This window comes from Podarcis filfolensis (genome assembly GCF_964270895.1).
Source record: "Podarcis filfolensis genome assembly, chromosome: 2".
Taxonomy (NCBI): domain Eukaryota; kingdom Metazoa; phylum Chordata; class Lepidosauria; order Squamata; family Lacertidae; genus Podarcis; species Podarcis filfolensis.
Window position 1 is genome coordinate 41568809 of NC_139605.1, and position 13039 is coordinate 41581847.

Here is a 13039-nt window from a genome sequence, read left to right on the forward strand (position 1 = left end):
AGAAAGAGACCTTTGCGTTTTCTGTTTTGTTTTCCTACTGAGCTGCTGGGGGAAGATTCTCCTCCATCTGAGAGAGACTGCGGGGAAGGAGAGTTGCTCACAAGCCAGCAGCTGCAGAGGCTGCAGTTTCTGTTTCCTACAGCTGGAGCAGCTCTTGCCTCACGTGCCGCTGCCAGGAAAGCCACGAGCCGGCGCAGCTCTGCGCTTTGTTTCTCCCCCTCCCGTTGCCAAAGAGCGAAACTGCTGTGCTCCTCCGCCTCGTGTCAGTTTCCAAACCTCCTCAGCCCTTTCTGTCCCCTCTCCATCGTGTGTTTATCCCTCTCCTGGAGTGCCTACTCTGTGATTAGAGAAAGGTGTTGATTCAGCATCAAGGGAAACTGAATTACGAAAGCTGTAAGCAACAACTTGCATATGTTTGCACATACTAAATCATTTACTTTGCTTTTGACCATCATGAGTGAAGTTAGCAGCCTTGCAGGTTACTGGGAGGGATGGGCAAATCTTTCTGTGCTGTTCCCCACCCAACAAAATTCCAACAAAATATTAAAATACAATAATGCATCAAACATTAAAAGCTTCCCTAAACAGGGCTGCCTTCAGATGTCTTCTAATAGTCTGGTAGTTGTTGTTCTCTTTGACATCTGGTGGGAGGGTGTTCCACAGGGCAAGCAGTATGGGACACCTGGATATTCCTGCATTGCAGGGGGTTGGACTAGAATCCTCAAGGTCCCTTCCAACTCTATGATTTCTGCAAAAAATAAATAAAAGTCTTCTAGGATACGCATTTTTGCACACAAATATGCCTAAGGCATGCATTTTGCAAGCAATTTCTCCTAATATAATGCCTTTTGTACATACCTTTCACGAATATACACATTTTTGCTCACTCTTTCACCTGGTATGTACATTTTTCCATGCATGTTTTAGCTGGAGAACTGCATTGCAAATTTTGGGTGAAGTACAAATGTTAAAGGATGACTATGTTTCAATTCACATCTTTGTCTGGGAAGTGCAGATTGGATAGGGTCACGTAGAAATGCAAACGGAATGATTTTCTCTTCCATCCTAGTTGCTAGAGCCCCCCACCCCACAACCACAGGAACCTCCTAGCCCATGTCCACAACCTACCTGGAGATCTCGTTCAATCAGTCCCTCCACATTCTTCTTCAGAAGTCTGATGCAATGATGCTGACACCAGTTATAACAGCAGGGTCAGATATTTTGAGTTTCGGGAACACAACTTGTCATTGCACAGGATCAAGTACCTCTTAATTTAAAGAAAGGCCTTTCTTTTTAGAACCTTACATCTCTGTGGCAGCAAAGGATTATCCTGCATAATTGCATCTCAGGCCTAAATCTCAAAGCCCCTTTAGTGCCATGTCAAGAAGGGAGGATGGATGGAGGAATAAGAGATATACCCCCCCCCCCGTCTATTGCATTAAACCAACAAATGGCTCCTTCCTGCCCTCACCAGGTTATTCTTGTCTCTGTGTAGTCACCTGGCTGGACACTGGGCTGTGTTTAAATGCTGTCTTATTGTCAGATACTTTAAGACCTCCTTGAGCTTCACAAAGTGTCCAAGGCAAAACCCAACAGAGAGGCGGATTACAGAGATCCAGTTACATAAGGCTTATTTCTATTCCTTTCAGGGGAGTCGGCTTCAGCCAGCTGCTTATTAGCCCTGATCTCTGCTTTGTCCTCCTTTCTGTGCTGTTTTAAAGAGCCTCCTCCAGCCATAACACCACCCATCACAGCGTCTGTTGCTTGCAAAATATGCTTCCCATCACTTTCCCATCAACCTCAGCTCACCCGGCAGCTAAGGTGACCATTTATGCATCAACCGAAAAGAGAAATACATTACCAAAAACCAGGACCAAAGTAGTTACTGATTTGAACCTGCTAATTTATGTGTATGGAATTTCGGAATGTTTACTGGCATTTAAATAGTGCTACATCTCACCATAGTGGTGAAGAGTGTGACTTGCTGACTTGTGTGTTGGCTCATTCTAATGTGCAGGTGTTGCTAACTGCTGATGAACAAATTCGGGACCTCCATTCTCCCTTTTTGAGGTTCTTGATCGTTAAACCAGACTTGGATCAGAGAGGCCTTCAAATGGAGGACAGAGCGTTTGCTTCCTGGAAGCCCTTCAGAATAAAGATTGTCCTCTGTAAAGGAGGACACACGGACACTCTACAAGAAACACAACGGCAAGGCTATCACTGCACATGAAGCCAAAAGTGACAGCCTGGACCATCACTGTCCATTCAAGTCAAGTTAGAGAGAGGAGGACATCACTGTGATTGTGGAGGCCTGCGGAGCCTCATGAAGGCCAGAGCGATGGGGACCCTGAGTGGAGTTATCTGGAGAAAACAGGAACATAGCAGAGGATTGTCTACACTAGTTGGCCATCAGCTCTCCAGGGATTTTGATGGGAGTCTCTCCTAGCCCTTCCTAGAGATGCTGGAGCCTCAACATGGGACCTTCTGCATGCAAGGCAGCTGCTGTACCAGTGAGCTGCAGCGCGTCCCCAGGGATGCTTCTTATAGTAGTCCATAGAGGTGCACGTACGGTGACGGAAATAGCTTTGAAACCAGAACATGACGGAGAAACTGGGCAGTGGTGGATCTTGGGGTCTCAGATGTCAGCAGCACCATGCAATGCCAAAATTCACCCCCCCCCCCCCACATACCCCTCTCGCCTTCCATTCTACATTATAGTTATTATTATTTATTAAATTTGTATGCCACTGTTTGTCCATAGTGACGGCATCCCCAAGGCTCTGTGCCCAGTGCAACTGAACCAGCCATGCTCCCCTAACTCCTCCTCTGGGCTGGGGCCCTCAGGATGCAGCTGAAGCTAGCTGGCTTTTAAACATTTGATCCTTGAGCAGAATTCTTAGAATCATATTGTAGGATTTTTCCTGGTATGTGAAATTTTAGCCATCACAGCACAGGGGGCTGGGAGGCGACAGAGAGGTGGTCTTTAGAAGGGACAGGCACTCTCTCACTGTACTCCTTCAGAAAGCTTCACAATTCAGCTTTCATTCCCGATGACCTTGCAAGCTCTGAGATATTGCTCCCCTCACCAGGCCTTATCTTTATATCACATATAACTGAGCACAGAGCAGTCGTAGGCGGTCAGGCTAGTACAACAGAACTCAATGCATCTTTTGTGATGGCAACATTTAAGCTCTTGCCATAAGACCTGACTCATAAATAACTTGATTTTGAATGAGGTGACTATGCAGCCCAGACATGCCCCCTCCATGTCTCTCTCTCCCCCTATTGGCTGCCTCCAGAGGGTGTCACATTAGGACAGGGCCGTTGACAACAGCAGAGTATTCCAGATCATGACTTATATTTATTTACAGGCAATTTCTTCAGAGTTTCCATAGGTGTGGTAAGGTACTGAGGTTACCTTATCAAGTTGCCAAGGGGGGTATGTTCCGTCTTCTTCCTCTTCTTTCTGTGAAACATTTCTTTAGCACTCTGCAGCCTCCATAGCTGCCCACGCTTTCTGATCTGAAAAATCCCATGGGCAGAGTTAGCACGGGAGAGATGATTTGCAGAATAAAATAAAACAGCCTGGATACCCTGAATGTAAGGTAAAGGGAACAAAAACACTGCATGCATCCATGAAAATTTCACCAGAATTGAAGGCCATTGCTTTTCCTATTGGTTGATGGAGGGGGAAAAGCAGAAGAAATTTTTGGCACAGCACCAGTTTTCTCTTGCCATTACTGAGAATCAGTACATCAAGATCGTGGAACAAAGATGCTGATGGCTGCATGAGGCAAAACAAGAACTACATTGGGGAAGAAAGGAGGCTAGGAAAATTGTCTTGCCAGGAAAGCAAGAACATTCAGAGACAAAAAGAGCCTGGCGTGCTCTTACACCTTCAGCTATTATCTGCCTCTGACCATTGTGGCCAGTTAAATGCACTGGCAGGAGCTGGCAGTGCCTGTATGAACTATAGGAGTGAATATTTCTCTATTTATTCAAAGGGCCAGACCTCCTGCCTATTTTCTTTTTTGAAAGCAGCCTGGGATGGGTGGGTGGGTAGGACTGAATCAGGACTACAGCCCCAGGAAAGGGAGGCCTCCGCCTTCTCTGTGTGCTGTTTCCCTGATGGAAATGCTAGGGGTGTGCATCAGCTCTGCATGCAACCCAAACAATGGGCCAGATCAGATGCAGTCTCTCACGTTCCTGAGTTGGATTGCACTGCTAGCAAGGTGTGTCGAGGTGGACCAGGGAATTTTCAGCCTTCCGAGTAGAACTGTTGCTTCACTTCCCCCATATAAGTTAAACATGCAAGCTTCTCCCCCAGCCTGGCTGCCTTCTTATTTCTGGGAAATGAAATCAAGCTGACTTGGGAAACAACCGGAGCTTGAAAGGGGAGAGGGTGGAGAGGCAGGGAAATCTCTTGTTTTGATGGGCAGGTCTAGCTTTTCCATCACGGTGAATGATTTCCCCTGTGCCCTCAAATCACTGTGCTTTGGGGAAGGAATAACAAATGTGTTCTTCCTGTGAGTCATCATTCTCCTCCGGACTTTTCGGCTGTGAAAGCAGGGCACAAGCGATGAAATTAGACTATTGGGGCGGCTTCCCCCACAAAACAGGCAATTAGCTCTTTGTGCTTCACAGAGGGTGCTTCTGGGAAGGTGAGGTGGAGAACTGCACCCCCAGACTTTCCCCATTTTTTATGACAAACAAAACCACTTACCACAATAGCCTCTGGAACTATTTATCTGAACTTTGACAGGTCTCTTTCCCAAGGGTATCTTCCCATGATTGCCACCCCCCTCAAAAAATATACACTTGGGGAGGGAACATGACTAAATGAACCAGTGATTAATGATGGGTGAATCAGCCAATGTCCATTTTTCTCAGTTTCTCACTTTTCCCATCTGTAGTTTTCCACATTTCCATAAGTTTTCATTTAAAAAAAGGTCCTCATGAAAATTCATTAGCAGTTTAGTGTGAATTCCTCCTAATATATATGCTTTTTTGCAATTTTGCCTAATATGCACACTCCCTCCCCACTAATATATGCATTTTAATGGTCACATTACCCAAGTAACTGCATTTTTGTATACGTTACTTAGCCGGAGAATTCCATTGCAAAATTCAGAGAGGTGGACATTTCAAAAGATGGCTTTCTTCCACTTCTCATATTGTTTTGGAAACTGAAAATTTCATATGGTCACCTTTAAATGCAGACTGCATCGATTCCTGCCCCCTGCACCCCCCATCCCTGCCAATATATGGGAGCCTCCTATTTCCCTAGCATTTGATTTCACATAGACTGGAGAAACAGCAGAAAAATTGCAGCAAAAGATTATGCAATGGGAGAGGAACATTTCCTCTTTCACTGGCAAGGAGTGTCCCAGCAGGAAGTGAGCAGGCCATTCCCATCTCCCAAGCTACTGTGGGACCTTTTCGCCCCCTGGAACTCTCCAAATACAGAGAGACGGACATCTACTAAAGGGTAGCACCAGTCACCTTAAATGAAGAGAGCAAATATGGCAGGTCACAGCGGGCCTTCTTTCCAGCAGGCCTTCTTTCCCTGGCCTCTTACTTTGCATCAGTTGTATTAGAGATAAGGCATCTGGCCCTCTGCCACAGTCTCTGGTCCTCAGGGAAGGGTGTGCTGTGTTTGCAACCTTTCAACCAGAACTGTTGAATAACAGAACAAGGCAGCCAGTTACTTGTAGGCTCTGGGGAGGGTGTGTGTTTTGTGTTCTGACATGCACTCTTTATAGCCACTAAAGGAGATATATAGAGAGATAGAGAGATATTCTCCGGGCAAGGGCTACTAGATGCATTTTCTTCCACGCTCCCTAATAGTCGGTACGTGATTCCATGTCACTCTTTGGCACAGGCTTCTGTTCTATAAAAAGAGCAGGTTCTGGGAAAACTCTACAGGCAGAAAGACTTCATCTAATGAAATATACTTAGGGCAGGGATAGCCAACATGGCACTCGCCAGATGTTTGGGATTCAGCTCCCATCATCCCTGATCACTGGCTATGCTGGCTGGGCCTGATGGGAGTTATAGTCCACAGCTTATGGAGAATACTGCACTGACTACCCTGGCTTAGGGTTTCTGCTTCCTCCGCCACAGGCATCTCATTTCCTTGTGTTCAGCCATTCAGGCTTGTATTCTAGATAGTGCTAAGTCAGGGTCCCCTAAGTGCAATGGGACTTCCACACCTCTTCTCCTACCTAAATCTGTTCCAGGGGTTCCCCCAACCTCCCAAAGCAGATTTGGGGAGCTCACAGGGCACACCTGGGGGAGGAGAGGGGGGAAAGTTCCATAACACTAGTGGTAATTTTTGCACTAATAGGATGAGTGAGTTGAATAGTGCCCTTGGCTATGTGCAATCAAAAAATTGTTACATAGCATAGGTAAAATAATTGAGTGCATAAAATTATGTTATACAATGTATTGAATAGACAGCTGGAAAACAGAAATGAACAAATAAAACAACCCTTGAGCTCTGCTTTCCAATTGCTTGGAAATATATCTTTTTCCATTCAGCAGAGTTAAGCATGGCTAGGATCAGGCTGCCAACTTTTTACTTTTTTCAGTAACATGGTTGCCACCCAAGCTTTTGGCTACTGGAGATGTGTTTGTGGGAAATTTCTTAGAAAAGACAAGAAGGGACAATAATCCAAAATTGCAAAATGAGCAGACAAGGTATTGAAAGGTGGAGACAAAGATTGGAAGGGAGGAAGGACTGAAAGCAGCAGGAAGGGAATGGCAGGTGCAACTGCATAGAATGATATGATCGCATCATTTCAGAGTCAGATGTTCAAAATCCCCATAAAGGCTGATGCATCTAGAAACACTTGCCCTCCCCCCATTCCCCCCCTTCTATCTGCATTCATTTCCAGGTGATCTTCTGAGAGCCAAGTGGGCAAGGCCAGAGGCAAAAGTAGGGGGAGCAATGTACATTTTACCTTTGCACAGTGGGCTGTTTTCTGCACCCTACTTAGAACACCCCACAGAGTTCAAGGGCACATTCCAGCTGAGCACAAACACTCAGGGTGCAAATCAGAACCAGAGGGGAGCATGGTGTGGGAAGAGCCATATGCAGATGCCTGGAGGGCCGCATTTGGCCCCCGTTGCCTATGGTTATCCACCCCTTTGTTAAGGTATTAGACTGACTTTGCAATCTGCATCATTCCACTGTAGGTGGAGGTTACCGCATTCCTCTCACAAGCAGAAGTATGTTCACTGCTCTGTTGTGTTGCCACTAGAATGCTTTGCCTCCATGGATTGGCTGCCGGTTTATTTATTTTTCACGTGTGCTTCTAATCCTGGAGAGGATCCTGAGGCAGGAAGAAAGCTTGGCAGGCTCTTCCTTGCCTGCAGCTCAGCTGCTTCAAACAGGACCGACTCCTCCAAAAAGAGATTTTGCTGGTGCCTTCTCTTTCCCGTCTTGGCCAAATGCCACTCCTTCTGGCTTCCAGGCTGCTCTGTTGCTCTTCACTGGGTCAGCAGAATAGTCGGCTACAGCAGAAAAGTCGGCTACTTACTCTCCAGGCAGAGTAAAAAATAAAAATGACAGTGTTCCTCTGAGCAGGAGGAAAACACTGTGCTCAACCATCCACCAAGGTGGCATAGCTCTTCCCAGGCCCTACATACCAGTTGCCCACGCTAGTGACGCAGGCTGAGCTGAGCTACAATGCTGGGGTTTGTAAGACACATAATAGGGAGCAGAAACAGCCAAGGGCAAGAAGGCCTCTGTGGAACAAAGGGAATTGGACAGAGCCGCTGAAGGAGATCAGGGGAGCAGCTGCTAGGAAGACTTTCTCTCCCTGTTTCCCCCTTGCTTGGCTTGCCGCCTTCTATGCTATTCCATAGACTTGTCAAGTTGCACAGGATCCAAGGGTCACCTAGGCCAAGCCCCTGCAATGCAGGAACCTCTACTAAAGCAGCCATGACAGATAATCTGGCCATCTGATGGTGGCAGCAGCAGTTGTGAACAGCAGCCAAACCTCCTGGTCTGCTTTGAGTTGTATTAAGCAAGACACAGAACCGGTTCTCATTGTAACTCCTGATAAGTGGGGGAGCAGGAACAAGGCTGAGAAGGGATGACTTGTGCAACCTTTGCCCTGATAATTTTGCCAAGGCGAAGGGGCAATGGGGTATGGTTGCAATCTATTTTTAGGCACCACTTTTGTGTGAAGAACCCCGAAGGTAAAGCATGAATTGCAACATAATATGGTAATAAATACACACTGTGAAAGCTGTTAGTGGTGTATTAACAGAATGCATGCCATGACAATTGACCAGCACGGACACCCTGAGAATCAGAACCATCAATTTAATAGCTCTCTTTTTTTTATAATAGATTTTTATTGATTTTACAACATATATTAAAACACAATACAACTAACAATCGACGACACATAACAAACAAACATGTAAACACATATAATTTCTTAACCTCTCTTTCTTGAACCTTGTTTCCACGACTTCCCCATACCTCCCTTTTCTGCATCCCTGTTTTAAACTTTTCCAGCAACCCCTAATTTCAGTACTTGTAATTCAGTTTCTAATCTTTTTCCTCTTACCCAATTATTTATCACTGCAATTCTGTTTTACATTACCCATGACATTTTAGCACTCATTAATTTTACAACAGTTCTTAAGATAAACTTTAAAATTCTTCCAATCTTCTTCCACCGTCTCTTTCCCTTGGTCACGGATTCTGCCAGTCATCTCAGCTAGTCCCATATAATCAATCACTTTCGTCTGCCACTCTTCCAGTGTGGGTAGTTCTTGTGTCTTCCAATACTTTGCTAGAAGAACTCTTGCTGCTGTTGTAGCATACATAAAGAACGTCCTATCTTTCCTTGACACCAATTGGCCTACCATGCCCAGGAGAAAGGCCTCTGGTTTCTTATGAAATGTACACTTAAGTACCTTCTTAATTTCATTATAGATCATTTCTCAGAAGGCCTTGATCCTTGGGCACGTCCACCAAAGGTGGTAGAAAGTACCTTCAGTTTCCTTACATTTCCAGCAATTTAATAGCTCTCGCTGCTCCCTGTACTTTTGCCATGAGGTGTATTGCAAGGAGTCCGCAGGCAAGCAGCCTGTGATTTTGTGATCAAAGCTGAGCTGAGTTCATGGGAAAAAACATAATAACTTCCCAGGAATGTGTCTCATGCTTGGCCAGCTCCTGCAGGGCAACCTGTGGTGACTTACAGGGGCCTCCCTTCCTGTGCCAGTTTTTCTGAGAACTGACCCATTTACATGCTTAAGTGAGCAAGTGAGAAGAAGGCAGCACATCTGGCGCATGGTAAAATAGGAGCGACAAGAGAGGCAGCTAAGCTGGCAAGCCAAGAGCCAGAGCGATGGTTCCTCACATCAGCAGCCAAGAGCAGAGAAAAGGCTGGCAAAGAAAACAATTGCTACAGGTTTCTTTTTTGTGGCCTACTGCATCCGAGGTAGATTATTCCTCAGAGATGACCATATAATCCAGTTTGAGAAGAAGAGAAATGTTATTTATCAGCCACTGATCAGGTAGATTATTCCTCAGAAATTACCACGATCCAGTTTGAGAGCAAGAGAAAGGTTATTTATCAACTGCTAATCTTATGAGAGTCCCATGGACCACAAGAAGATCAAACCTATCCATTCTTAAGGAAATGAGCCCTGAGTGCTCACTGGAAGGACAGATCCTGAAGCTGAGGCTCCAATACTTTGGCCACCTCATGAGATGAGAAGACTCCCTGGAAAAGACCCTGGTGTTGGGAAAGATTGAGGGCACGACAGAGGACGAGATGGTTGGACAGTGTTCTCGAATCTACGAACATGAGTCTGGCCAAACTGCAGGAGGCAGTGGAAGACAGGAGTGCCTGGCGTGCTCTGGTCATGGGGTCATGAAGAGTTGGACACAACTAAACAACAAAACAACAACAACAATCTTATGATACCAAGCTATTCTCATCTATACCTCTCATCACTTGTCTCCTGAAGAACTGTCCTCTCTTCCCCCCACCCTCACTTCTCTCTCTCTCTCTCTCTCTCTCTCTCTCTCTCACACACACACACACACACACACACACTCTATAATACTGGGACATCTTTTATATTTGTAATGTTAAATGCCCTAAGCTCTGCACTTGGAGGCAACGGTGGGACATGCCTGACAACTCCCTGTCCCTTTCTACCCAGCCCACAAGGCCTCATTTGCTTCCTAGAGCAAGGCAGGAAAGGAGGAGGCAGAGGACACAGCTCTTCTAGCCCATTCACTGGGTCCATCACTATCTCTGGATTTATATCAAGGAATTAAGCTGTGCCTGTTTTTGTGAGACAGTTCACAAGCAGATAGTCTAGGCCATGCTCAGCAAGGAGCGCCACAAGACCTTAAATGATTCTGGTGTCCACTCTCCCTCCCCTGAGCACGAATGTTTCCTGTGTCTCGGCTACTAATTCAGCCAGTCTCTGAATGCTTCCAAAGCTGAGCTCGTTACTGCCTTTGTTATGACTTCATTTGTTATGTCCCCTGACTGAAGAGGAGCCAGGGAATCTCTCGGCAGCCAAGGATTGCGATGCGGTCGCTGGTCTCCACTGTCCCTGTTCATGGAGTGTGCAATGGTGGCTAGTTAGGCGGCATGCACTTAAATCTACATTGTCTGGGTTATGTAAACCTGTCGGCTTTGACAGATCTATGCTTCCAGCCCATCTCCCAGCAATTACCACCTTACACTATGTTCCCCAGTATGCTGATCTCTGCGACTGAAGCAGGAACCTTTGTGCGCATGAAGTCTATTGTTACTTGTGCATAGAGACCATGTGATGTTCACTAGGGAGTGGGACAGGCCTTTGTGCCCTGATCTTGACATCGCATCAGCTTCCTTCAACAATAGCACATGGCCCACGGTTGTCTGTAAAGGTTTTCCAGCACCCAAACTCCTGTGTGGGTATAAGGGTTCTGTGCAATGAGAACACCTCTTTATGCATTTATGTGTAGCTTGACCTTAAATGAATGAAGAGCACCTCCTTATCTGAATATCTCATTTGATAGAATGTGTGTGAGACAGAAGATAAAAGGGGGGAGGGTTATGACATATTCTGCTTTTATACATTTCTTGTCTGCTATGAACTTTATTTGCTGCACACCACTTAAATGTTTTTTCTCTCTGTGTGTGTACACCCACACCCACAGACCTGTATCTGTGTATCTGTGTATGACTGCAAAGGTTACTGATCAGGCCCAATGACTCACTGGAGTCAAAATATTATTCAAAAGAAGAAGTTTTATTATTTATTTGCTGTATTTATATCCCACCTTTTTCTCCACTGAGCTTGAAGGTGGTGCTAATGTGTGTGTCCCCCCCCCCATTTAATCCCCACAACAACCCTGTGAAGTAGGTTAGGCTGAGAGGCAGTGACTGGCCCAAGGTCACCCAGGGAGAGCTTCATAGCTGAGTGGGGATTCGAACCCCAGTCTCCCAAGTCCTAGCCTGATACCTTAACAGCTGCACCACACTGGCTCACTCGTCGTTCTTGATGCTCTGCGAACAATTTTGTGTGTCAGGCCACTGAAAAAACATGCATGCTCCATGGCAGCAGAAGTTGGCCCCATTAAAAAAATAAAATTGTACGTTTCCCTCTCAACGCTGCAGTTGTCACTGGAGAGGGTATGTATCCTGCCGTGGTGAATGCAGGAGAGGGAATAGCAAAGCTAAGAGGAATTTTCCATGCCTGCTTCTTGAGTTGCTGCTGTTCTAACCCACGGCACGTTATGTGCTTTCATGTCACCAGAGGAGGCTAATTAAACCTTTTCACTGGGGGAAAAACCTTGATCCTTTTTTTATTATTAATTAAAGTGCCCTAATGCTCTTGAACTAGCTAGAGTCAGATGGTGTGCAGCCCGGCAGGATGTAAAGCTGATTGTGTGGGCTGCAAGCAGCACAAGGGCAGGCGAGGTTTGGGGGTAGCACCGTATCTTACCATCTGCAACAGCCTTTGCTAATCTCGAGGGATAAGGACCAGTCTGCATCTCCACATGTTCCCAAGCAAAGCACAAGGTCCTTTGCTTGCACAGTGGCTCTGTCTTCAGAGCAATCTAGAAAGCTATGGAGGCAGGGGTGGCGCCAAGAAAGAGAGAACAAAAATAAGGGGAAGTCACAGCTGACATCAAGGCTCCAAAAGCCATTCCTAAGGCGTGCTCAGACAATCGCTTGCTTCCTAGGGGGGAGAATACCATTCACTCTTGAGTATTTGAACAAGACAGATAAAAAGCGAGAGCTAGGCAGATTTTCGATGCCCTGGACTGCAGCTGATCTCCTTTCCTTTCTGTCTCTGTGTTGTGACTTTGCCCCCTGTTTCTTCTGTTAGAAGGAGAGGTTAGAACTATTTTTCTCCACGTTGTCTTTAACTGAAGTTGTGGGGAATAGGTCAACAATAAAACCAACAATGTCAGTGAAGTCAAAGAAACCAAAACAGTGCAGGCCTAGTGCTCCCAGCAACTCTTCGCAGTATGTCTTGCCCCAATGAGGCAGCTGAGAGGACTGAAGATCCCCGCCTTCCCATGACTCTCTAAAGTTCCTCTCTTGATTCCTTCCCCAGCAGCTGAAGGCTCTGTTGCCTTGTCTCTCATTGTTTTGTCCTCCTCATTCCTTTTCATGTTCTGGGAGACCAGGGAGGAAGGTGAGCTGGTTGCAGCAGGAGGGGGAGACTCCCTGGATTCTTCAACAGCCTGCCTCATCTCTGTTTCCTTTCCCTACTCCTCTCCAGACTCCACTTCTGCCTCTCATTCTGGACTGCTCTCTGCCACAGCCTCTTCCTGCTCACTAAACCCTGTTGCCTCTTCAGCTTCCACCATCTCCTCTCCCAGTCTGCTTCCTCTTCTCCGTCTGACCACTCATCATTTTCCCACAGCCAATCCCCTGGCTCTGAGCCTTCTTCCCCTGGGGGTTCTCTTGGGGGTTCCCCAGCTGGTGCCTCTGCATCCAGCCAGTCCATGCTACATGCTGGTGTTCAAACCACCATGTCATGGCAGCATATTGTTTTCCAG

The 13039-nt window shown here is 46.3% G+C and overlaps 1 long non-coding RNA gene across 1 annotated transcript; it reads right to left on the reverse strand.

Moving 5' to 3' along the window:
- Positions 1-536: 536 nt before the first annotated feature.
- LOC310757687 lies at positions 537-5727 on the reverse strand. The gene is made up of 3 exons (XR_014545412.1): positions 5503-5727; positions 3419-3522; positions 537-748 (listed from the first exon to the last, which is right to left on the reverse strand). It is a non-coding gene; the product is annotated as an uncharacterized lncRNA (long non-coding RNA).
- Positions 5728-13039: the final 7312 nt, after the last annotated feature.